Source organism: Hyla sarda, unplaced genomic scaffold, assembly GCF_029499605.1.
Source record: "Hyla sarda isolate aHylSar1 unplaced genomic scaffold, aHylSar1.hap1 scaffold_172, whole genome shotgun sequence".
NCBI lineage: Eukaryota > Metazoa > Chordata > Amphibia > Anura > Hylidae > Hyla > Hyla sarda.
The window spans coordinates 135,044-157,142 of NW_026608360.1; the positions used below are offsets into that span (position 1 = coordinate 135,044).

Genomic DNA, 22,099 nt, shown 5'->3' on the forward strand with positions numbered 1-22,099 from the left:
TAAGCATTAATCTTATTTTGTCAATTAGGAACATTCAGCACCCACCCGCTATCAAGGCAGCTGCCTATCATGTCATGCCCTACCTGCACAGGTGTGCTGGCTACTCAAATGATCCAATTAAGGAGGCCATTTAGTCAGCAGCAGCAGAAGTCCTGTGCCTGGACGCTCCAACAGCGGCCAGACACAAGCAGAAGCAGAAGCAGCAGAAGCAGCAGCAGCACCACCTTTTGTTTTTTGGCTGCAGCAGCAGCAAGGCCCACAGGGCTGGCTAGCTGGCTAGCCAGCAAGCAGGTAGCAATGAAAGTAGGAATCTTTCTTTTTAACCCTGTAAGGGGGTGGTGCACTGTACCCGAAGATACTGCCATATCGGGTCAATGCATAGGGCGACGGAAGCAAGCTTCGAAATCGGCCCCCGTTCTCAAAAATCCATTTAATATATGGTCCCCAGATAGGGGACGTATCAGATATTAAACTGATAAGAACAGATACTACACTTGATCTTAGCCAAAAGGCCGAGAAGCGATAACCGTGAAAGGGGCGGGCCCAACAAGGTGCCCTTCATGGGCACTATCACTGCTTGCTGTCAGGGAGGCTGCCAGACAATTTTCCATGCACACTCTGGGCTGGGGGGCAGTCAACCACCAGTACACACAGCAGAACCTAAACCCATACCATTATTGCTAAGCAGCAAGACAGGGGCCCATTGCACTCCCACGGGGCCTTTTTAAATGCAATCCATAACCCGGATTTGCCAGGAACCCTTCTTACTCCTCCTACTTGCATGTGACACTGGGCTTAGGATCTGCATAGGAAACACACACACAAGCACACACCTACCTTTGTTGCCTGCAGATGCCTCCTTGGCTGTCCCCAAACGGTATCAAACCAACACCCACGGGAAGCTGTAAGCATAGAGGACATGCCTGCACCCCATTGGACTTACCTGTGTGGGTTAAACCCGGGTTATTTGACAACCTATGGCGGTGATGGTTCTGCTCAGGCAGAGCAGTGCTGATGCTCCTCATAAAGCTGTCGCTGCTGTGAAGGTTCTAGGTGACATCACAAATCCCTATGGTTACATACACAACAAAGCTGGGTTGTTGTTGTTTACACTCTGCAAGGCCTGTGGAAGTGAGTGACATCATAGCACTGTAGTTCTGAGGGTTCTAGATGGATGCAACAATCTCCTGTTGCTTCTATGAAGGCCATAATAGACGACATCACCAAACAGCTCCATAGTCACATACACAGCAAAGGAGAGATGTTGTTTACACCTAGTGATGTCAGTGGTATTGAGTGACATCACAGCACAGTGCTAAGGCTCCTGGGCCTGGACACAGCAGCGGCTGCAATATCTCAACGGAGAATACGTTTATATATATGTGTGTGTGTGCGCGTATATATATATATATATATATATATATATATATATATATATATTTCTCCGCCGAAATCACTTTTAAACCCATTTCCCCCTTTTTTTCCCTTCTCTTCCTCTTACTTTTTTTTTCACGTTTTTTTACGTTTTTCTCCTTTTCGCCTCTTTTCTGGGCGTATTATTCTTCTTTTTCTTCTTTTTTTTCGTCTAATGCATACCCCATCAGTGCAGCAATGCTTATTCAATACCGCCAGCAGATGGAGACACTGGGGGATAATTTTCTAAGGATTTATACTGATTTTTCCTGTCTGAATTTGTCGCACAGAAAGTTGCAGGCCAAATATGTGTGACATTTCTGCGACTTTAGCTTCTAGAGCATTTTTACAACATTATACATAGGTGCTGAATACATAAAAAGCGACTGTTCAGCGACAGACAAGTCGCATCGGCTGAAAGTAGGCCAGAATGTCAGTCCATGTTGGAGCAGGTTTAGATACAGTCTAAAGTATAGATCTCAAAGTCTGTGCACAGAATTTAGCAAGGGCCTCGCACCTTCTGATGCATCAGGTAGGTGCACAATAGCATAGCCTAACCCTCTGTACTTTGGTCTATATTGATGCGGGACATAGACAGCCAGCTGATGACCAATCCATTAGTGCAATGGATGGCTGGAAGCATTTGTCTTTGCCTTTGCAATACCACAGAAGCAATGCATGGTCAATGTACAGCAATGACACACCTGTGTGAACAGCCAGGAGACCCCCCCCCCCCCCCATGTTATGTTACATAGTTACATAGTTAGTACGGTCGAAAAAAGACATATGTCCATCAAGTTCAACCAGGGAATTAAGGGGTAGGGGTGTGGCGCGATATTGGGGAAGGGATGAGATTTTATATTTCTTCATAAGCATTAATCTTATTTTGTCAATTAGGAACATTCAGCACCCACCCGCTATCAAGGCAGCTGCCTATCATGTCATGCCCTACCTGCACAGGTGTGCTGGCTACTCAAATGATCCAATTAAGGAGGCCATTTAGTCAGCAGCAGCAGAAGTCCTGTGCCTGGACGCTCCAACAGCGACCAGACACAAGCAGAAGCAGAAGCAGCAGAAGCAGCAGCAGCAGCACCACCTTTTGTTTTTTGGCTGCAGCAGCAGCAAGGCCCACAGGGCTGGCTAGCTGGCTAGCCAGCAAGCAGGTAGCAATGAAAGTAGGAATCTTTCTTTTTAACCCTGTAAGGGGGTGGTGCACTGTACCCGAAGATACTGCCATATCGGGTCAATGCATAGGGCGACGGAAGCAAGCTTCGAAATCGGCCCCCGTTCTCAAAAATCCATTTAATATATGGTCCCCAGATAGGGGACGTATTAGATATTAAACTGATAAGAACAGATTTTTTTTTTTTTTTTTTATCTAAAGCCGAGGAACGTGCTTTCGATTCACCCAAAGTGCAAGAAAAAGTGCAAACGTGTTACACTAAAAAAACGTGCACAAAGGATGCGGTCTATCGCAAGCCCTTCTCCGATAGGAGAGAGGCCCCCCAACAAACCTTACCCTTCGCCTCCGGACCAAAAGGTACCTGCGAGGTTCCAGGTTCGATGTCCCTTTTCGCCGAAGCTACTAGGGGACCACAAATGCTCCCGGCATCCCCCTTGGCGTTAGCCAAGGTATCTGCCCGCAGAGCCGATTACGGTAGGTACCCTGCCAAAGCAGGAGTACCCGGGGTGTTTGCAGGGAGGTGCGGAACCTAATGGCCACACACACCTCCCCTAGACCGCCAGGAGTGACACCCAGAAGGGCTACCGCATCCTGACCAATCATGTGAACACACAACACGCAAAACGTGACACAGTGAGACAAAAAAGAAATAAATAAGTGAATGTGTGCAGATATACTGCCCGGACATCCGGCCGGATCTATAAAAATTTCTCTGATCCTAGCCAGAAGGCCGGGAATCAAGAGGTGAGTGCCACAAGGTGAAGAGATTATGGTGCCCGAGCTTCAACTCAGTGAGTCTATCCTCCCAGTGAGTTTCGGCACCTCGGGGTCACCACTCCCCGAGGCACAAAAGTACCTCGGCTCTAGACCCTCTCAGCCTCATGGCGAGACCCGGAGGGAACAGGTCACATCGGGGCAGCCGTCGAGCTGATTCCTCAGAACCAGCCCCGGAAAGCCCTGGTACACCTGCATCCTCCATGCAGCACCCATCCCCACCAGCCCCATACCGGCGTTACTGTCCACCGGCATGAAAAACTGATAAGAACAGATACTACACTTGATCTTAGCCAAAAGGCCGAGAAGCGTTAACCGTGAAAGGGGCGGGCCCAACAAGGTGCCCTTCATGGGCACTATCACTGCTTGCTGTCAGGGAGGCTGCCAGACAATTTTCCATGCACACTCTGGGCTGGGGGGCAGTCAACCACCAGTACACACAGCAGAACCTAAATCCATACCATTATTGCTAAGCAGCAAGACAGGGGCCCATTGCACTCCCACGGGGCCTTTTTAAATGCAATCCATAACCCGGATTTGCCAGGAACCCTTCTTACTCCTCCTACTTGCATGTGACACTGGGCTTAGGATCTGCATAGGAAACACACACACAAGCACACACCTACCTTTGTTGCCTGCAGATGCCTCCTTGGCTGTCCCCAAACGGTATCAAACCAACACCCACGGGAAGCTGTAAGCATAGAGGACATGCCTGCACCCCATTGGACTTACCTGTGTGGGTTAAACCCGGGTTATTTGACAACCTATGGCGGTGATGGTTCTGCTCAGGCAGAGCAGTGCTGATGCTCCTCATAAAGCTGTCGCTGCTGTGAAGGTTCTAGGTGACATCACAAATCCCTATGGTTACATACACAACAAAGCTGGGTTGTTGTTGTTTACACTCTGCAAGGCCTGTGGAAGTGAGTGACATCATAGCACTGTAGTTCTGAGGGTTCTAGATGGATGCAACAATCTCCTGTTGCTTCTATGAAGGCCATAATAGACGACATCACCAAACAGCTCCATAATCACATACACAGCAAAGGAGAGATGTTGTTTACACCTAGTGATGTCAGTGGTATTGAGTGACATCACAGCACAGTGCTAAGGCTCCTGGGCCTGGACACAGCAGCGGCTGCAATATCTCAACGGAGAATACGTTTATATATATGTGTGTGTGCGCGTATATATATATATATATATATATATATATATATATATATATATTTCTCCGCCGAAATCACTTTTAAACCCATTTCCACCTTTTTTTCCCTTCTCTTCCTCTTACTTTTTTTTCACGTTTTTTTACGTTTTTCTCCTTTTCGCCTCTTTTCTGGGCGTATTATTCTTCTTTTTCTTCTTTTTTTTCATCTAATGCATACCCCATCAGTGCAGCAATGCTTATTCAATACCGCCAGCAGATGGAGACACTGGGGGATAATTTTCTAAGGATTTATACTGATTTTTCCTGTCTGAATTTGTCGCACAGAAAGTTGCAGGCCAAATATGTGTGACATTTCTGCGACTTTAGCTTCTAGAGCATTTTTACAACATTATACATAGGTGCTGAATACATAAAAAGCGACTGTTCAGCGACAGACAAGTCGCATCGGCTGAAAGTAGGCCAGAATGTCAGTCCATGTTGGAGCAGGTTTAGATACAGTCTAAAGTATAGATCTCAAAGTCTGTGCACAGAATTTAGCAAGGGCCTCACACCTTCTGATGCATCAGGTAGGTGCACAATAGCATAGCCTAACCCTCTGTACTTTGGTCTATATTGATGCGGGACATAGACAGCCAGCTGATGACCAATCCATTAGTGCAATGGATGGCTGGAAGCATTTGTCTTTGCCTTTGCAATACCACAGAAGCAATGCATGGTCAATGTACAGCAATGACACACCTGTGTGAACAGCCAGGAGACCCCCCCCCCCCCCCCATGTTATGTTACATAGTTACATAGTTAGTACGGTCGAAAAAAGACATATGTCCATCAAGTTCAACCAGGGAATTAAGGGGTAGGGGTGTGGCGCGATATTGGGGAAGGGATGAGATTTTATATTTCTTCATAAGCATTAATCTTATTTTGTCAATTAGGAACATTCAGCACCCACCCGCTATCAAGGCAGCTGCCTATCATGTCATGCCCTACCTGCACAGGTGTGCTGGCTACTCAAATGATCCAATTAAGGAGGCCATTTAGTCAGCAGCAGCAGAAGTCCTGTGTCTGGACGCTCCAACAGCGGCCAGACACAAGCAGAAGCAGAAGCAGCAGAAGCAGCAGCAGCACCACCTTTTGTTTTTTGGCTGCAGCAGCAGCAAGGCCCACAGGGCTGGCTAGCTGGCTAGCCAGCAAGCAGCAATGAAAGTAGGAATCTTTCTTTTTAACCCTGTAAGGGGGTGGTGCACTGTACCCGAAGATACTGCCATATCGGGTCAATGCATAGGGCGACGGAAGCAAGCTTCGAAATCGGCCCCCGTTCTCAAAAATCCATTTAATATATGGTCCCCAGATAGGGGACGTATCAGATATTAAACTGATAAGAACAGATACTACACTTGATCTTAGCCAAAAGGCCGAGAAGCGATAACCGTGAAAGGGGCGGGCCCAACAAGGTGCCCTTCATGGGCACTATCACTGCTTGCTGTCAGGGAGGCTGCCAGACAATTTTCCATGCACACTCTGGGCTGGGGGGCAGTCAACCACCAGTACACACAGCAGAACCTAAACCCATACCATTATTGCTAAGCAGCAAGACAGGGGCCCATTGCACTCCCACGGGGCCTTTTTAAATGCAATCCATAACCCGGATTTGCCAGGAACCCTTCTTACTCCTCCTACTTGCATGTGACACTGGGCTTAGGATCTGCATAGGAAACACACACACAAGCACACACCTACCTTTGTTGCCTGCAGATGCCTCCTTGGCTGTCCCCAAACGGTATCAAACCAACACCCACGGGAAGCTGTAAGCATAGAGGACATGCCTGCACCCCATTGGACTTACCTGTGTGGGTTAAACCCGGGTTATTTGACAACCTATGGCGGTGATGGTTCTGCTCAGGCAGAGCAGTGCTGATGCTCCTCATAAAGCTGTCGCTGCTGTGAAGGTTCTAGGTGACATCACAAATCCCTATGGTTACATACACAACAAAGCTGGGTTGTTGTTGTTTACACTCTGCAAGGCCTGTGGAAGTGAGTGACATCATAGCACTGTAGTTCTGAGGGTTCTAGATGGATGCAACAATCTCCTGTTGCTTCTATGAAGGCCATAATAGACGACATCACCAAACAGCTCCATAGTCACATACACAGCAAAGGAGAGATGTTGTTTACACCTAGTGATGTCAGTGGTATTGAGTGACATCACAGCACAGTGCTAAGGCTCCTGGGCCTGGACACAGCAGCGGCTGCAATATCTCAACGGAGAATACGTTTATATATATGTGTGTGTGTGCGCGTGTATATATATATATATATATATATATATATATATATATATATATATATATATCTCCGCCGAAATCACTTTTAAACCCATTTCCACCTTTTTTTCCCTTCTCTTCCTCTTACTTTTTTTTCACGTTTTTTTACGTTTTTCTCCTTTTCGCCTCTTTTCTGGGCGTATTATTCTTCTTTTTCTTCTTTTTTTTCGTCTAATGCATACCCCATCAGTGCAGCAATGCTTATTCAATACCGCCAGCAGATGGAGACACTGGGGGATAATTTTCTAAGGATTTATACTGATTTTTCCTGTCTGAATTTGTCGCACAGAAAGTTGCAGGCCAAATATGTGTGACATTTCTGCGACTTTAGCTTCTAGAGCATTTTTACAACATTATACATAGGTGCTGAATACATAAAAAGCGACTGTTCAGCGACAGACAAGTCGCATCGGCTGAAAGTAGGCCAGAATGTCAGTCCATGTTGGAGCAGGTTTAGATACAGTCTAAAGTATAGATCTCAAAGTCTGTGCACAGAATTTAGCAAGGGCCTCGCACCTTCTGATGCATCAGGTAGGTGCACAATAGCATAGCCTAACCCTCTGTACTTTGGTCTATATTGATGCGGGACATAGACAGCCAGCTGATGACCAATCCATTAGTGCAATGGATGGCTGGAAGCATTTGTCTTTGCCTTTGCAATACCACAGAAGCAATGCATGGTCAATGTACAGCAATGACACACCTGTGTGAACAGCCAGGAGACCCCCCGCCCCCCATGTTATGTTACATAGTTACATAGTTAGTACGGTCGAAAAAAGACATATGTCCATCAAGTTCAACCAGGGAATTAAGGGGTAGGGGTGTGGCGCGATATTGGGGAAGGGATGAGATTTTATATTTCTTCATAAGCATTAATCTTATTTTGTCAATTAGGAACATTCAGCACCCACCCGCTATCAAGGCAGCTGCCTATCATGTCATGCCCTACCTGCACAGGTGTGCTGGCTACTCAAATGATCCAATTAAGGAGGCCATTTAGTCAGCAGCAGCAGAAGTCCTGTGCCTGGACGCTCCAACAGCGGCCAGACACAAGCAGAAGCAGAAGCAGCAGCAGCACCACCTTTTGTTTTTTGGCTGCAGCAGCAGCAAGGCCCACAGGGCTGGCTAGCTGGCTAGCCAGCAAGCAGGTAGCAATGAAAGTAGGAATCTTTCTTTTTAACCCTGTAAGGGGGTGGTGCACTGTACCCGAAGATACTGCCATATCGGGTCAATGCATAGGGCGACGGAAGCAAGCTTCGAAATCGGCCCCCGTTCTCAAAAATCCATTTAATATATGGTCCCCAGATAGGGGACGTATCAGATATTAAACTGATAAGAACAGATACTACACTTGATCTTAGCCAAAAGGCCGAGAAGCGATAACCGTGAAAGGGGCGGGCCCAACAAGGTGCCCTTCATGGGCACTATCACTGCTTGCTGTCAGGGAGGCTGCCAGACAATTTTCCATGCACACTCTGGGCTGGGGGGCAGTCAACCACCAGTACACACAGCAGAACCTAAACCCATACCATTATTGCTAAGCAGCAAGACAGGGGCCCATTGCACTCCCACGGGGCCTTTTTAAATGCAATCCATAACCCGGATTTGCCAGGAACCCTTCTTACTCCTCCTACTTGCATGTGACACTGGGCTTAGGATCTGCATAGGAAACACACACACAAGCACACACCTACCTTTGTTGCCTGCAGATGCCTCCTTGGCTGTCCCCAAACGGTATCAAACCAACACCCACGGGAAGCTGTAAGCATAGAGGACATGCCTGCACCCCATTGGACTTACCTGTGTGGGTTAAACCCGGGTTATTTGACAACCTATGGTGGTGATGGTTCTGCTCAGGCAGAGCAGTGCTGATGCTCCTCATAAAGCTGTCGCTGCTGTGAAGGTTCTAGGTGACATCACAAATCCCTATGGTTACATACACAACAAAGCTGGGTTGTTGTTGTTTACACTCTGCAAGGCCTGTGGAAGTGAGTGACATCATAGCACTGTAGTTCTGAGGGTTCTAGATGGATGCAACAATCTCCTGTTGCTTCTATGAAGGCCATAATAGACGACATCACCAAACAGCTCCATAGTCACATACACAGCAAAGGAGAGATGTTGTTTACACCTAGTGATGTCAGTGGTATTGAGTGACATCACAGCACAGTGCTAAGGCTCCTGGGCCTGGACACAGCAGCGGCTGCAATATCTCAACGGAGAATACGTTTATATATATGTGTGTGTGTGCGCGTATATATATATATATATATATATATATATATATATATATATATATATTTCTCCGCCGAAATCACTTTTAAACCCATTTCCCCTTTTTTTTCCCTTCTCTTCCTCTTACTTTTTTTTCACGTTTTTTTACGTTTTTCTCCTTTTCGCCTCTTTTCTGGGCGTATTATTCTTCTTTTTCTTCTTTTTTTTCGTCTAATGCATACCCCATCAGTGCAGCAATGCTTATTCAATACCGCCAGCAGATGGAGACACTGGGGGATAATTTTCTAAGGATTTATACTGATTTTTCCTGTCTGAATTTGTCGCACAGAAAGTTGCAGGCCAAATATGTGTGACATTTCTGCGACTTTAGCTTCTAGAGCATTTTTACAACATTATACATAGGTGCTGAATACATAAAAAGCGACTGTTCAGCGACAGACAAGTCGCATCGGCTGAAAGTAGGCCAGAATGTCAGTCCATGTTGGAGCAGGTTTAGATACAGTCTAAAGTATAGATCTCAAAGTCTGTGCACAGAATTTAGCAAGGGCCTCGCACCTTCTGATGCATCAGGTAGGTGCACAATAGCATAGCCTAACCCTCTGTACTTTGGTCTATATTGATATGGGACATAGACAGCCAGCTGATGACCAATCCATTAGTGCAATGGATGGCTGGAAGCATTTGTCTTTGCCTTTGCAATACCACAGAAGCAATGCATGGTCAATGTACAGCAATGACACACCTGTGTGAACAGCCAGGAGACCCCCCCCCCCCCCCCATGTTATGTTACATAGTTACATAGTTAGTATGGTCGAAAAAAGACATATGTCCATCAAGTTCAACCAGGGAATCAAGGGGTAGGGGTGTGGCGCGATATTGGGGAAGGGATGAGATTTTATATTTCTTCATAAGCATTAATCTTATTTTGTCAATTAGGAACATTCAGCACCCACCCGCTATCAAGGCAGCTGCCTATCATGTCATGCCCTACCTGCACAGGTGTGCTGGCTACTCAAATGATCCAATTAAGGAGGCCATTTAGTCAGCAGCAGCAGAAGTCCTGTGCCTGGACGCTCCAACAGCGGCCAGACACAAGCAGAAGCAGAAGCAGCAGAAGCAGCAGCACCACCTTTTGTTTTTTGGCTGCAGCAGCAGCAAGGCCCACAGGGCTGGCTAGCTGGCTAGCCAGCAAGCAGGTAGCAATGAAAGTAGGAATCTTTCTTTTTAACCCTGTAAGGGGGTGGTGCACTGTACCCGAAGATACTGCCATATCGGGTCAATGCATAGGGCGACGGAAGCAAGCTTCGAAATCGGCCCCCGTTCTCAAAAATCCATTTAATATATGGTCCCCAGATAGGGGACGTATCAGATATTAAACTGATAAGAACAGATACTACACTTGATCTTAGCCAAAAGGCCGAGAAGCGATAACCGTGAAAGGGGCGGGCCCAACAAGGTGCCCTTCATGGGCACTATCACTGCTTGCTGTCAGGGAGGCTGCCAGACAATTTTCCATGCACACTCTGGGCTGGGGGGCAGTCAACCACCAGTACACACAGCAGAACCTAAACCCATACCATTATTGCTAAGCAGCAAGACAGGGGCCCATTGCACTCCCACGGGGCCTTTTTAAATGCAATCCATAACCCGGATTTGCCAGGAACCCTTCTTACTCCTCCTACTTGCATGTGACACTGGGCTTAGGATCTGCATAGGAAACACACACACAAGCACACACCTACCTTTGTTGCCTGCAGATGCCTCCTTGGCTGTCCCCAAACGGTATCAAACCAACACCCACGGGAAGCTGTAAGCATAGAGGACATGCCTGCACCCCATTGGACTTACCTGTGTGGGTTAAACCCGGGTTATTTGACAACCTATGGCGGTGATGGTTCTACTCAGGCAGAGCAGTGCTGATGCTCCTCATAAAGCTGTCGCTGCTGTGAAGGTTCTAGGTGACATCACAAATCCCTATGGTTACATACACAACAAAGCTGGGTTGTTGTTGTTTACACTCTGCAAGGCCTGTGGAAGTGAGTGACATCATAGCACTGTAGTTCTGAGGGTTCTAGATGGATGCAACAATCTCCTGTTGCTTCTATGAAGGCCATAATAGACGACATCACCAAACAGCTCCATAGTCACATACACAGCAAAGGAGAGATGTTGTTTACACCTAGTGATGTCAGTGGTATTGAGTGACATCACAGCACAGTGCTAAGGCTCCTGGGCCTGGACACAGCAGCGGCTGCAATATCTCAACGGAGAATACGTGTGTGTGCGCGTATATATATATATATATATATATATATATATATATATATATATATTCTCCGCCGAAATCACTTTTAAACCCATTTCCACCTTTTTTTCCCTTCTCTTCCTCTTACTTTTTTTTCACGTTTTTTTACGTTTTTCTCCTTTTCGCCTCTTTTCTGGGCGTATTATTCTTCTTTTTCTTCTTTTTTTTCGTCTAATGCATACCCCATCAGTGCAGCAATGCTTATTCAATACCGCCAGCAGATGGAGACACTGGGGGATAATTTTCTAAGGATTTATACTGATTTTTCCTGTCTGAATTTGTCGCACAGAAAGTTGCAGGCCAAATATGTGTGACATTTCTGCGACTTTAGCTTCTAGAGCATTTTTACAACATTATACATAGGTGCTGAATACATAAAAAGCGACTGTTCAGCGACAGACAAGTCGCATCGGCTGAAAGTAGGCCAGAATGTCAGTCCATGTTGGAGCAGGTTTAGATACAGTCTAAAGTATAGATCTCAAAGTCTGTGCACAGAATTTAGCAAGGGCCTCGCACCTTCTGATGCATCAGGTAGGTGCACAATAGCATAGCCTAACCCTCTGTACTTTGGTCTATATTGATGCGGGACATAGACAGCCAGCTGATGACCAATCCATTAGTGCAATGGATGGCTGGAAGCATTTGTCTTTGCCTTTGCAATACCACAGAAGCAATGCATGGTCAATGTACAGCAATGACACACCTGTGTGAACAGCCAGGAGACCCCCCCCCCCCCCCCCCATGTTATGTTACATAGTTACATAGTTAGTACGGTCGAAAAAAGACATATGTCCATCAAGTTCAACCAGGGAATCAAGGGGTAGGGGTGTGGCGCGATATTGGGGAAGGGATGAGATTTTATATTTCTTCATAAGCATTAATCTTATTTTGTCAATTAGGAACATTCAGCACCCACCCGCTATCAAGGCAGCTGCCTATCATGTCATGCCCTACCTGCACAGGTGTGCTGGCTACTCAAATGATCCAATTAAGGAGGCCATTTAGTCAGCAGCAGCAGAAGTCCTGTGCCTGGACGCTCCAACAGCGGCCAGACACAAGCAGAAGCAGAAGCAGCAGAAGCAGCAGCACCACCTTTTGTTTTTTGGCTGCAGCAGCAGCAAGGCCCACAGGGCTGGCTAGCTGGCTAGCCAGCAAGCAGGTAGCAATGAAAGTAGGAATCTTTCTTTTTAACCCTGTAAGGGGGTGGTGCACTGTACCCGAAGATACTGCCATATCGGGTCAATGCATAGGGCGACGGAAGCAAGCTTCGAAATCGGCCCCCGTTCTCAAAAATCCATTTAATATATGGTCCCCAGATAGGGGACGTATCAGATATTAAACTGATAAGAACAGATTTTTTTTTTTTTTTTTTTTTTTTTTTTTTTTAAAACCTTCAGGTTTGAATTAAAACTTAATCGTTCAGGTTTACTTCACGTTTGCCTCTCAGATTTACTGAACTTAGTCACAATTCATCAAACTCATCATTAGGTTACTTTATCAACATATAACAAAATACACCCAAAAACAAAGTACATAGCATAACAACACACCACCCTCAAACCCTCACCACGTGTCTCCATTTTAAAAACTTCCAAGTCCCCTCCGCATCATCCTCTCCAAATCTCTTCTTATCCCACAAATATACAGTATGCAATCTATCTAATATCATTCTCATACACTCTTCAACCGACACATCCTTCTTCTTAAATATATACAAATTCCTAACATCCCACAATACCTCCTTAATTATCGCTAACAACACATATAACATTCTCTCCTTCCTCCCACCTACCACCGCCAGACCAAACATAATCACTTCAAAAGACCACTTTCTTACCCCCATCAATTCTTTGGCCAACGGACCAATTCCCTTCCACACTTCTTGCGCTCTATCACAATTCCAAAACAAATGCATAATACTCTCATTCCCTCCACAACCCTCTCTCGGACATCTCTCACTCCTTCCAATCCCCCGACTCTTCTGTACCTCTCTTACTGGCAATGCACCATGCAAACTCTGCCATACAATCTCTCTCTGTCTATTAGTCATACCATCTGTCTGCAAACTCTTCCACACTTTACTCACATTCTGTCCTCTCACCATATTAATATTACACTGAACTTCCTTCTCCCTAATACACTTCACCATACTCTTCTTCTCCTTTAACACATCCTGTCTCACACCTATCAAACCAAACTTTCTCATGAACACCTCAACAAACCCATACCAACCAGGACTCACCAAAGCATACGGCTTTCTCAGATCTCTCTCCATCCACCCTAATCTGCATAACACACCCCCTCCTAGAAACCTCATCATACATGCAAATTTCCACTGCTCTCCCATACTTCTCCTCACAGCAAACAATAGATTAATCCCCAGATACACTTCAACATTAGGAAAATTCATTCCTCCATTCCTACACTCTTTCATCACATTCTCTCTTCTCACCTTCTCCACTTTCGACCCCCAGAAAAATACAAACAAAATCCTATTCAACTTTCTCAGTGTCATATAACCTGGTGGAAACACCAAAGCCACATACAACAGGATCGGCAATATCACACTCTTGATCACCACAATCTTACCAATCATTGACAACTCTCTCATACTCCAAAAATCCAACTTCCTCTTTATTCTAACACCAACCTCTTCCCAACTTTCTCTTCCATCCAGCCTCTCATCAAATTTAACTCCCAACACCTTAATCGCTCCATCTACACATTTCACCCCTACATCCTCTACTTCATACATCCTTCCAAAAACCTTATACTCACTCTTATCCCAATTAACTCTAAAACCAGAAGCACCGCAAAAATACCCAGCCAACAACTTTGCTCTCTGCAAAGCTCCAACATACTCACAGATCACACAAACATCATCCATATATGCCAACACTTTCAAGTCTCTCCCACCACTCCCAGGAATCCTCACACCTCTCATACACTTATCCCTTCTCAACAACTCCAACAAAGGCTCTATCGCACATATAAAGACCAAGGGTGACAGGGGACACCCCTGTCTCACTCCAGAACACACATTCACTTTCTTACTAACCCAGCCATTAATTAATACTTTACTATACACTCCATCATACAATACTCTAATCATTTTAACAAAACCTTCCGGAAAACCCATTCTATCCAACACTTTAAATAAAAACTCATGTGACAACCTATCAAAAGCTTTCTCAAAATCCAAAGACAACACTCCAACACACTGATCTCTACCCAAGCAATCCCATAATACATCACGCAACAAACCCAAATTCTCACTTATCCTTCTTTTTGGCACACCACATACTTGTTCTTCTCCAATCACCTGATCAATCACATCCCTCATTCTATTCGCCAACACCTTTGCAAGAATTTTATAATCAACATTCAATAACGTAATCGGTCTCCAATTCCTCACATCCTTTCTATCCCCTTTTTTAAAGATCAATACCACCACTCCACTCTTCATACTTTCCTCCAATCTACCATTCTTGCACACAAAATCATAAATCTCCACCAAATCCACTTTAACCGTCTCCCACATTCTAGCATAAAATTCCACCGGCAACCCATCCTCACCTGGTGTCTTATTTCTAGCCATACTTTTAATCACCAACTCCAATTCTTTCACTCCCACACCTTTCACCAGGCTATCTGCCTCCCTGTCATGCACTCTGCTCTCAATCTTCCCAATCACCTCAGACTGCAGACCCATATCACACTCCTTCTCAGCATATAAATCCTTATAAAAATCCTCAACCACACTCAACACTCTTTTACCTTTAACCATCACACCATTCTTATCATACACCTCTATCAACTCCTCTCTTTTACCAGACACCCTTTTAAAGAAAAACCTTGAGCATCTCTCACCCTTCTCCAACTTATTCAACTTAGCCTGATACACAATCTCTCTTCCTCTCTCCAACATCCACTTCTCTACTTCCTTCTTAATCTCTTCAATCTCACTCTCCACACAACCACCACTCTTCCTCCATTTTTTCAAAAAGATCAATCTCTTCTGCAGCCACTCATACCTTCTTCTCTTTCCCGCAGCTCTCTTATACCCCTCTCTTTTAAAGAAAACATGCGTTCTCTCCTTCACCCAACTCCACCACTGCAATACATCCACAAAATCAGCTTTCCTCCTCTTCCAAACCTCATACTTCTTCACATACCTCTCATACACCCCTCCCTCCTCCATCAAACTAACATTCAATTTCCATAAACCCCGCCCACTCAAACATTCCACATTAAACCCCAAATCACATCTTACACACTCATGATCTGAATACAATACCTTCATTTGCATATACTTCCTACCCACCACTCCTTTTGACACAAAACACATATCCAATCTTGAAGCACACTTTCCCCTATCTGAAAAATAAGTCGGACACACATCAACATTACACAACTTAGCCACATCTTGCAACCTCAAATCATTCACCACATTCCTCAACATCCTACCAGATACATCGATCTTACTCCCTTCAATCTCACAATTGAAATCCCCCACACATACCATAGGCTCTCTCCCCGGCAAAAACAACTTTAACTTCTCAAACAACTCCACCCTCTCATTCTTCTTAACAGACGCATACACATTAAATATTCGAACCTTAACTCCACCCACCTCCACCTTAACCATCAAACACCTTCCCTCTTCAATCACTGTATGGCTCTCTACCTTGAACCTCTTATCCTTAAATAACACACCAACCCCATCATTCCTATTTACAGAAGACATAGACCACACAGAATCCCCATATCCCCACTCCCCCTTCCCTACCTCTTCCACCAACCCACACTCTTGTACACAAATAACATCAGCCCCCATACCTGCCAACTCCTGCAAAATTGCAGCCCTCCTAACCCTACTCCTAAACACCCTAACATTAGATGAAATTATTTTAAAAGACATACTACTATCCCCATATGAAAAAAAACAAAGGAAAAAAACACAACAAAACAATCACCTATATACAAAAGAAAACACCAATCAATGCGATGTTCTACGGGTTAAGGTACCAAGCGGTACTTGTCCATGACCTTCCTGATCCACCTCGGATCTAAATAATGGTTCGAAAGGGTTTCTCGAACTAAACGAAGTCTCCTCACTCCTCTCAGCCCATTCTTTCTTTCTCGCTTTTTTTGGATACCTGTGACACAAATCATCCGCCACTTTCTTCCCTCTATGCCTTCCTGAAGACACAGCACTCTCTGAATCGGTAGTAAAATCTTCAATCACAGGCTCATTCTCCATCTCTTCCTCCAACTCCTTCTGCACCACAGCCACAGTCTTGCTCTCCATAAGCTTAAGTCCAGGTTTTCCCGCCAAAACGGGTTTTCCCTCCAAAATGGGATTTCCCTCCAAAATTGGAGACCCCTCCAAAACTGGAGTCCCCTCCAAAACTGGAGTCCCCTCCATCACAGCACTTGTCTCCATTTTATCTCTCTCTTCCAGGTATCTCTTTCCCTCCTCCTGCTTCCTTTCTACCTCTTTCTGTCTTTCGATCTTCTCCTCCTCCCTCCTTTTTCTCTCTTCCGGGCACTCTCTCATCACATGTCCAGCCTCTCCACATACATGGCATTTTTTTGGCTCAGGACACGCATTGGCCTCATGTCCCTCTTTCTGGCAATTCCTGCACACTCTCACAGCCGCACAATTCTCCTTCACATGCCCAAACATATGGCACTTTCTGCAGAACATGGGCTGCCCAGGGTAGGTAAGATAACCTCTCTGCCCCGCAATAGAAAAACTCGCCGGGGGATGCTGCACTCCGTAAATTCCACTGGCATCTTGCTTCAACTTCACCAAAAACTTATACTCCGCATTAAACACTCCCAATATGCTCTTCTGTGCAATCCCTCCTCTGACAGTCTCACAGTACTGCTTCAAAAAATTTTCCACCAACTTCACATCCATAAACGGGTTGTATACACGGACTAAAAGGGGTTTCTCCTCCAACTCAAACAAAGGCTCAAATGACACATTCTTCATAATGGTATTTTCCACATTCTCACGCAGGCTCTGGTAAAAGGACAGGCACCCATTAATAGTGTAGAAACTCACATCATATATACCTTGCCGCTTACTTTCCTGTAAGCAAAAGACGTCCTTCATCGGTATCCCGGCCATGTCCTCCACCAAACGACGCCCCACAAACGTGATCTTATTCTTCTCCACATCAGAAACCTCCACCTTCACCCGAATAGTGTTCTTAACGAATCCAGCTGCCATCTTCTCTGTCGGTCTGAGACCACAGTATCGCCTCCTGAAAAAACCCTCTGCAAGCAGAGAAACACGCACCCCTGACCCAGACCAAGTTTACACTTGATCTGAGCCAAAAGGCCGAGAAGCGATAACCGTGAAAGGGGCGGGCCCAACAAGGTGCCCTTCATGGGCACTATCACTGCTTGCTGTCAGGGAGGCTGCCAGACAATTTTCCATGCACACTCTGGGCTGGGGGGCAGTCAACCACCAGTACACACAGCAGAACCTAAACCCATACCATTATTGCTAAGCAGCAAGACAGGGGCCCATTGCACTCCCACGGGGCCTTTTTAAATGCAATCCATAACCCGGATTTGCCAGGAACCCTTCTTACTCCTCCTACTTGCATGTGACACTGGGCTTAGGATCTGCATAGGAAACACACACACAAGCACACACCTACCTTTGTTGCCTGCAGATGCCTCCTTGGCTGTCCCCAAACGGTATCAAACCAACACCCACGGGAAGCTGTAAGCATAGAGGACATGCCTGCACCCCATTGGACTTACCTGTGTGGGTTAAACCCGGGTTATTTGACAACCTATGGCGGTGATGGTTCTGCTCAGGCAGAGCAGTGCTGATGCTCCTCATAAAGCTGTCGCTGCTGTGAAGGTTCTAGGTGACATCACAAATCCCTATGGTTACATACACAACAAAGCTGGGTTGTTGTTGTTTACACTCTGCAAGGCCTGTGGAAGTGAGTGACATCATAGCACTGTAGTTCTGAGGGTTCTAGATGGATGCAACAATCTCCTGTTGCTTCTATGAAGGCCATAATAGACGACATCACCAAACAGCTCCATAGTCACATACACAGCAAAGGAGAGATGTTGTTTACACCTAGTGATGTCAGTGGTATTGAGTGACATCACAGCACAGTGCTAAGGCTCCTGGGCCTGGACACAGCAGCGGCTGCAATATCTCAACGGAGAATACGTATATATATACGTGTGTGTGTGCGCGTATATATATATATATATATATATATATTTCTCCGCCGAAATCACTTTTAAACCCATTTCCACCTTTTTTTCCCTTCTCTTCCTCTTACTTTTTTTTCACGTTTTTTTACGTTTTTCTCCTTTTCGCCTCTTTTCTGGGCGTATTATTCTTCTTTTTCTTCTTTTTTTTCGTCTAATGCATACCCCATCAGTGCAGCAATGCTTATTCAATACCGCCAGCAGATGGAGACACTGGGGGATAATTTTCTAAGGATTTATACTGATTTTTCCTGTCTGAATTTGTCGCACAGAAAGTTGCAGGCCAAATATGTGTGACATTTCTGCGACTTTAGCTTCTAGAGCATTTTTACAACATTATACATAGGTGCTGAATACATAAAAAGCGACTGTTCAGCGACAGACAAGTCGCATCGGCTGAAAGTAGGCCAGAATGTCAGTCCATGTTGGAGCAGGTTTAGATACAGTCTAAAGTATAGATCTCAAAGTCTGTGCACAGAATTTAGCAAGGGCCTCGCACCTTCTGATGCATCAGGTAGGTGCACAATAGCATAGCCTAACCCTCTGTACTTTGGTCTATATTGATGCGGGACATAGACAGCCAGCTGATGACCAATCCATTAGTGCAATGGATGGCTGGAAGCATTTGTCTTTGCCTTTGCAATACCACAGAAGCAATGCATGGTCAATGTACAGCAATGACACACCTGTGTGAACAGCCAGGAGACCCCCACCCCCCCCCCCCCATGTTACATAGTTACATAGTTACATAGTTAGTACGGTCGAAAAAAGACATATGTCCATCAAGTTCAACCAGGGAATTAAGGGGTAGGGGTGTGGCGCGCTATTGGGGAAGGGATGAGATTTTATATTTCTTCATAAGCATTAATCTTATTTTGTTCCAGGAATGTATCTAATCCTGTTTTAAAGCTGTTAATTGTTCCTGCTGTGACCAGTTCCTGAGGTAGACCGTTCCATAAATTCACAGTCCTCACGGTAAAGAAGGCGTGTCGCCCCTTGATACTAAACTTTTTTTTCTCCAGACGGAGGGAGTGCCCCCTCGTCCTTTGGGGGGGTTAACCTGGAACAGTTTTTCTCCATATTTTTTGTATGGGCCATTAATATACTTATATACGTTTATCATATCCCCCCTTAAACGTCTCTTCTCAAGACTAAACAATTGTAACTCCTTTAATCGCTCCTCATAGCTAAGATGTTCCATGCCCCATATTAGTTTAGTCGCGCGTCTCTGCACCCTTTCCAACTCCGCAGTGTCCCTTTTATGGACAGGTGACCAAAACTGAACAGCATATTCCAGGTGAGGCCGTACCAATGCTTTATAAAGGGGGAGTATTATGTCCCTGTCCCTCGAGTCCATGCCTCTTTTGATACATGACAATATCCTGCCGGCTTTGGAAGCAGCAGCCTGACATTGCATGCTATTCTGTAGTCTGTGATCTACAAGTACACCCAGATCCTTCTCTACCAGTGACTCTGACAGTTTAATCCCCCCTAAGACATACGATGCATGCAGGTTATTAGTACCCAGATGCATAACTTTACATTTATCCACATTGAACCTCATTTGCCAAGTGGATGCCCAGACACTTAGTCTATCCAAGTCATCTTGTAACTTATGCACATCCTCTATAGACTGTACCGTGCTACAAAGCTTGGTGTCATCTGCAAAGATAGAAACAGAGCTGTTAATACCATCCTCTATATCATTGATAAATAAATTAAACAACAGCGGTCCCAGTACTGAACCTTGGGGTACACCACTAATAACCGGGGACCAATCAGAGTACGAATCATTGACCACCACTCTCTGGGTACGATCCATGAGCCAGTGTTCAATCCAGTTACAAACTAAAATTTCCAAACCCAAAGACCTTAACTTACCTGTCAGACGTCTATGAGGGACAGTATCAAATGCTTTAGCAAAATCCAGAAACACTATATCCACAGCCATTCCTCTGTCAAGGCTTCTACTCACCTCTTCATAAAAGCAAATTAGATTGGTTTGACAACTTCTATCCTTAGTAAACCCATGCTGGCTATCACTTATAATACAATTATCCCCTATGTATTCCTGTATGTAATCCCTTATAAGTCCTTCAAACAATTTACCCACAATGCACGTTAAACTTACCGGTCTATAGTTTCCTGGGGAAGACCTAGAGCCCTTTTTGAAGATTGGCACCACATTCGCCTTGCGCCAGTCCCTTGGCACAATACCAGACACCAGAGAATCTCTAAATATCATGAACAGGGGTACAGATATTACTGAACTTACCTCTCTAATGTTATGTTACATAGTTACATAGTTAGTACGGTCGAAAAAAGACATATGTCCATCAAGTTCAACCAGGGAATTAAGGGGTAGGGGTGTGGCGCGATATTGGGGAAGGGATGAGATTTTATATTTCTTCATAAGCATTAATCTTATTTTGTCAATTAGGAACATTCAGCACCCACCCGCTATCAAGGCAGCTGCCTATCATGTCATGCCCTACCTGCACAGGTGTGCTGGCTACTCAAATGATCCAATTAAGGAGGCCATTTAGTCAGCAGCAGCAGAAGTCCTGTGCCTGGACGCTCCAACAGCGGCCAGACACAAGCAGAAGCAGAAGCAGCAGAAGCAGCAGCAGCAGCACCACCTTTTGTTTTTTGGCTGCAGCAGCAGCAAGGCCCACAGGGCTGGCTAGCTGGCTAGCCAGCAAGCAGGTAGCAATGAAAGTAGGAATCTTTCTTTTTAACCCTGTAAGGGGGTGGTGCACTGTACCCGAAGATACTGCCATATCGGGTCAATGCATAGGGCGACGGAAGCAAGCTTCGAAATCGGCCCCCGTTCTCAAAAATCCATTTAATATATGGTCCCCAGATAGGGGACGTATCAGATATTAAACTGATAAGAACAGATTTTTTTTTTTTTTTTTTTTTTTTTTCCTCAGTTACAGACTATTGTTTGAACGATCATCAGGTCTCCTACCAGGACTCGTCACTTAAAACAATGTCTGAAAAAACATCATGCGGAAAGACAAAAAAAAGGGAACCGAGGGTCAAGAACTTAAAACCAAAAGGTAAAAGCTGAAGGAAAACAAAAACATTTAAAAAACAAAACATAAACTGGTCAGACTTACAGTTTCCACCATTGGGTATATTTCCAGATCTTTTCAGCATTGTCTTCTCCCATTCTCTTCTTATCTAATAAATATGCAATAAAAAGTCTTCCGAGCAACAACCTCCTACATTCACTTGGAGAAATGGAAACATTTTTAAAAACAACCAAATTCCTGGAGTCCCATAAAACTTCTTTAAAAACAGAAAAAATTATCCAAGTAACACGTGCATCATTCTTCATGTTAAAGTCCTGACCGATAAAAATTTTCTCAAAAGTAAAATCATTAAAACCCATAAGTGCAATAAAAAATCTTGTTAAAAGCCTAAAAACTTCCTTGGCATAAAAA

The 22,099-nt window shown here is 45.0% G+C and overlaps 8 non-coding genes across 8 annotated transcripts; all 8 read right to left on the reverse strand.

The window, feature by feature from the left end:
* Nucleotides 1-333: 333 nt before the first annotated feature.
* Nucleotides 334-524, reverse strand: LOC130312651 (U2 spliceosomal RNA). Its single transcript, XR_008860748.1, has one exon. It is a non-coding gene; the product is annotated as a U2 spliceosomal RNA (small nuclear RNA).
* Nucleotides 525-2,618: 2,094 nt separating this feature from the next.
* LOC130312607 (U2 spliceosomal RNA) lies at nucleotides 2,619-2,802 on the reverse strand. Its single transcript, XR_008860713.1, has one exon. It is a non-coding gene; the product is annotated as a U2 spliceosomal RNA (small nuclear RNA).
* A 693-nt stretch (nucleotides 2,803-3,495) lies between these two features.
* LOC130312614 (U2 spliceosomal RNA) lies at nucleotides 3,496-3,683 on the reverse strand. The gene has a single exon (XR_008860716.1). It is a non-coding gene; the product is annotated as a U2 spliceosomal RNA (small nuclear RNA).
* A 2,085-nt stretch (nucleotides 3,684-5,768) lies between these two features.
* Nucleotides 5,769-5,959, reverse strand: LOC130312653 (U2 spliceosomal RNA). Its single transcript, XR_008860749.1, has one exon. It is a non-coding gene; the product is annotated as a U2 spliceosomal RNA (small nuclear RNA).
* Nucleotides 5,960-8,046: 2,087 nt separating this feature from the next.
* LOC130312654 (U2 spliceosomal RNA) lies at nucleotides 8,047-8,237 on the reverse strand. Its single transcript, XR_008860750.1, has one exon. It is a non-coding gene; the product is annotated as a U2 spliceosomal RNA (small nuclear RNA).
* A 2,092-nt stretch (nucleotides 8,238-10,329) lies between these two features.
* On the reverse strand, nucleotides 10,330-10,520 carry LOC130312655 (U2 spliceosomal RNA). Its single transcript, XR_008860751.1, has one exon. It is a non-coding gene; the product is annotated as a U2 spliceosomal RNA (small nuclear RNA).
* Nucleotides 10,521-12,597: 2,077 nt separating this feature from the next.
* On the reverse strand, nucleotides 12,598-12,790 carry LOC130312602 (U2 spliceosomal RNA). The gene has a single exon (XR_008860710.1). It is a non-coding gene; the product is annotated as a U2 spliceosomal RNA (small nuclear RNA).
* Nucleotides 12,791-21,398: 8,608 nt separating this feature from the next.
* LOC130312601 (U2 spliceosomal RNA) lies at nucleotides 21,399-21,594 on the reverse strand. The gene has a single exon (XR_008860709.1). It is a non-coding gene; the product is annotated as a U2 spliceosomal RNA (small nuclear RNA).
* Between the last annotated feature and the right edge of the window lie 505 nt (nucleotides 21,595-22,099).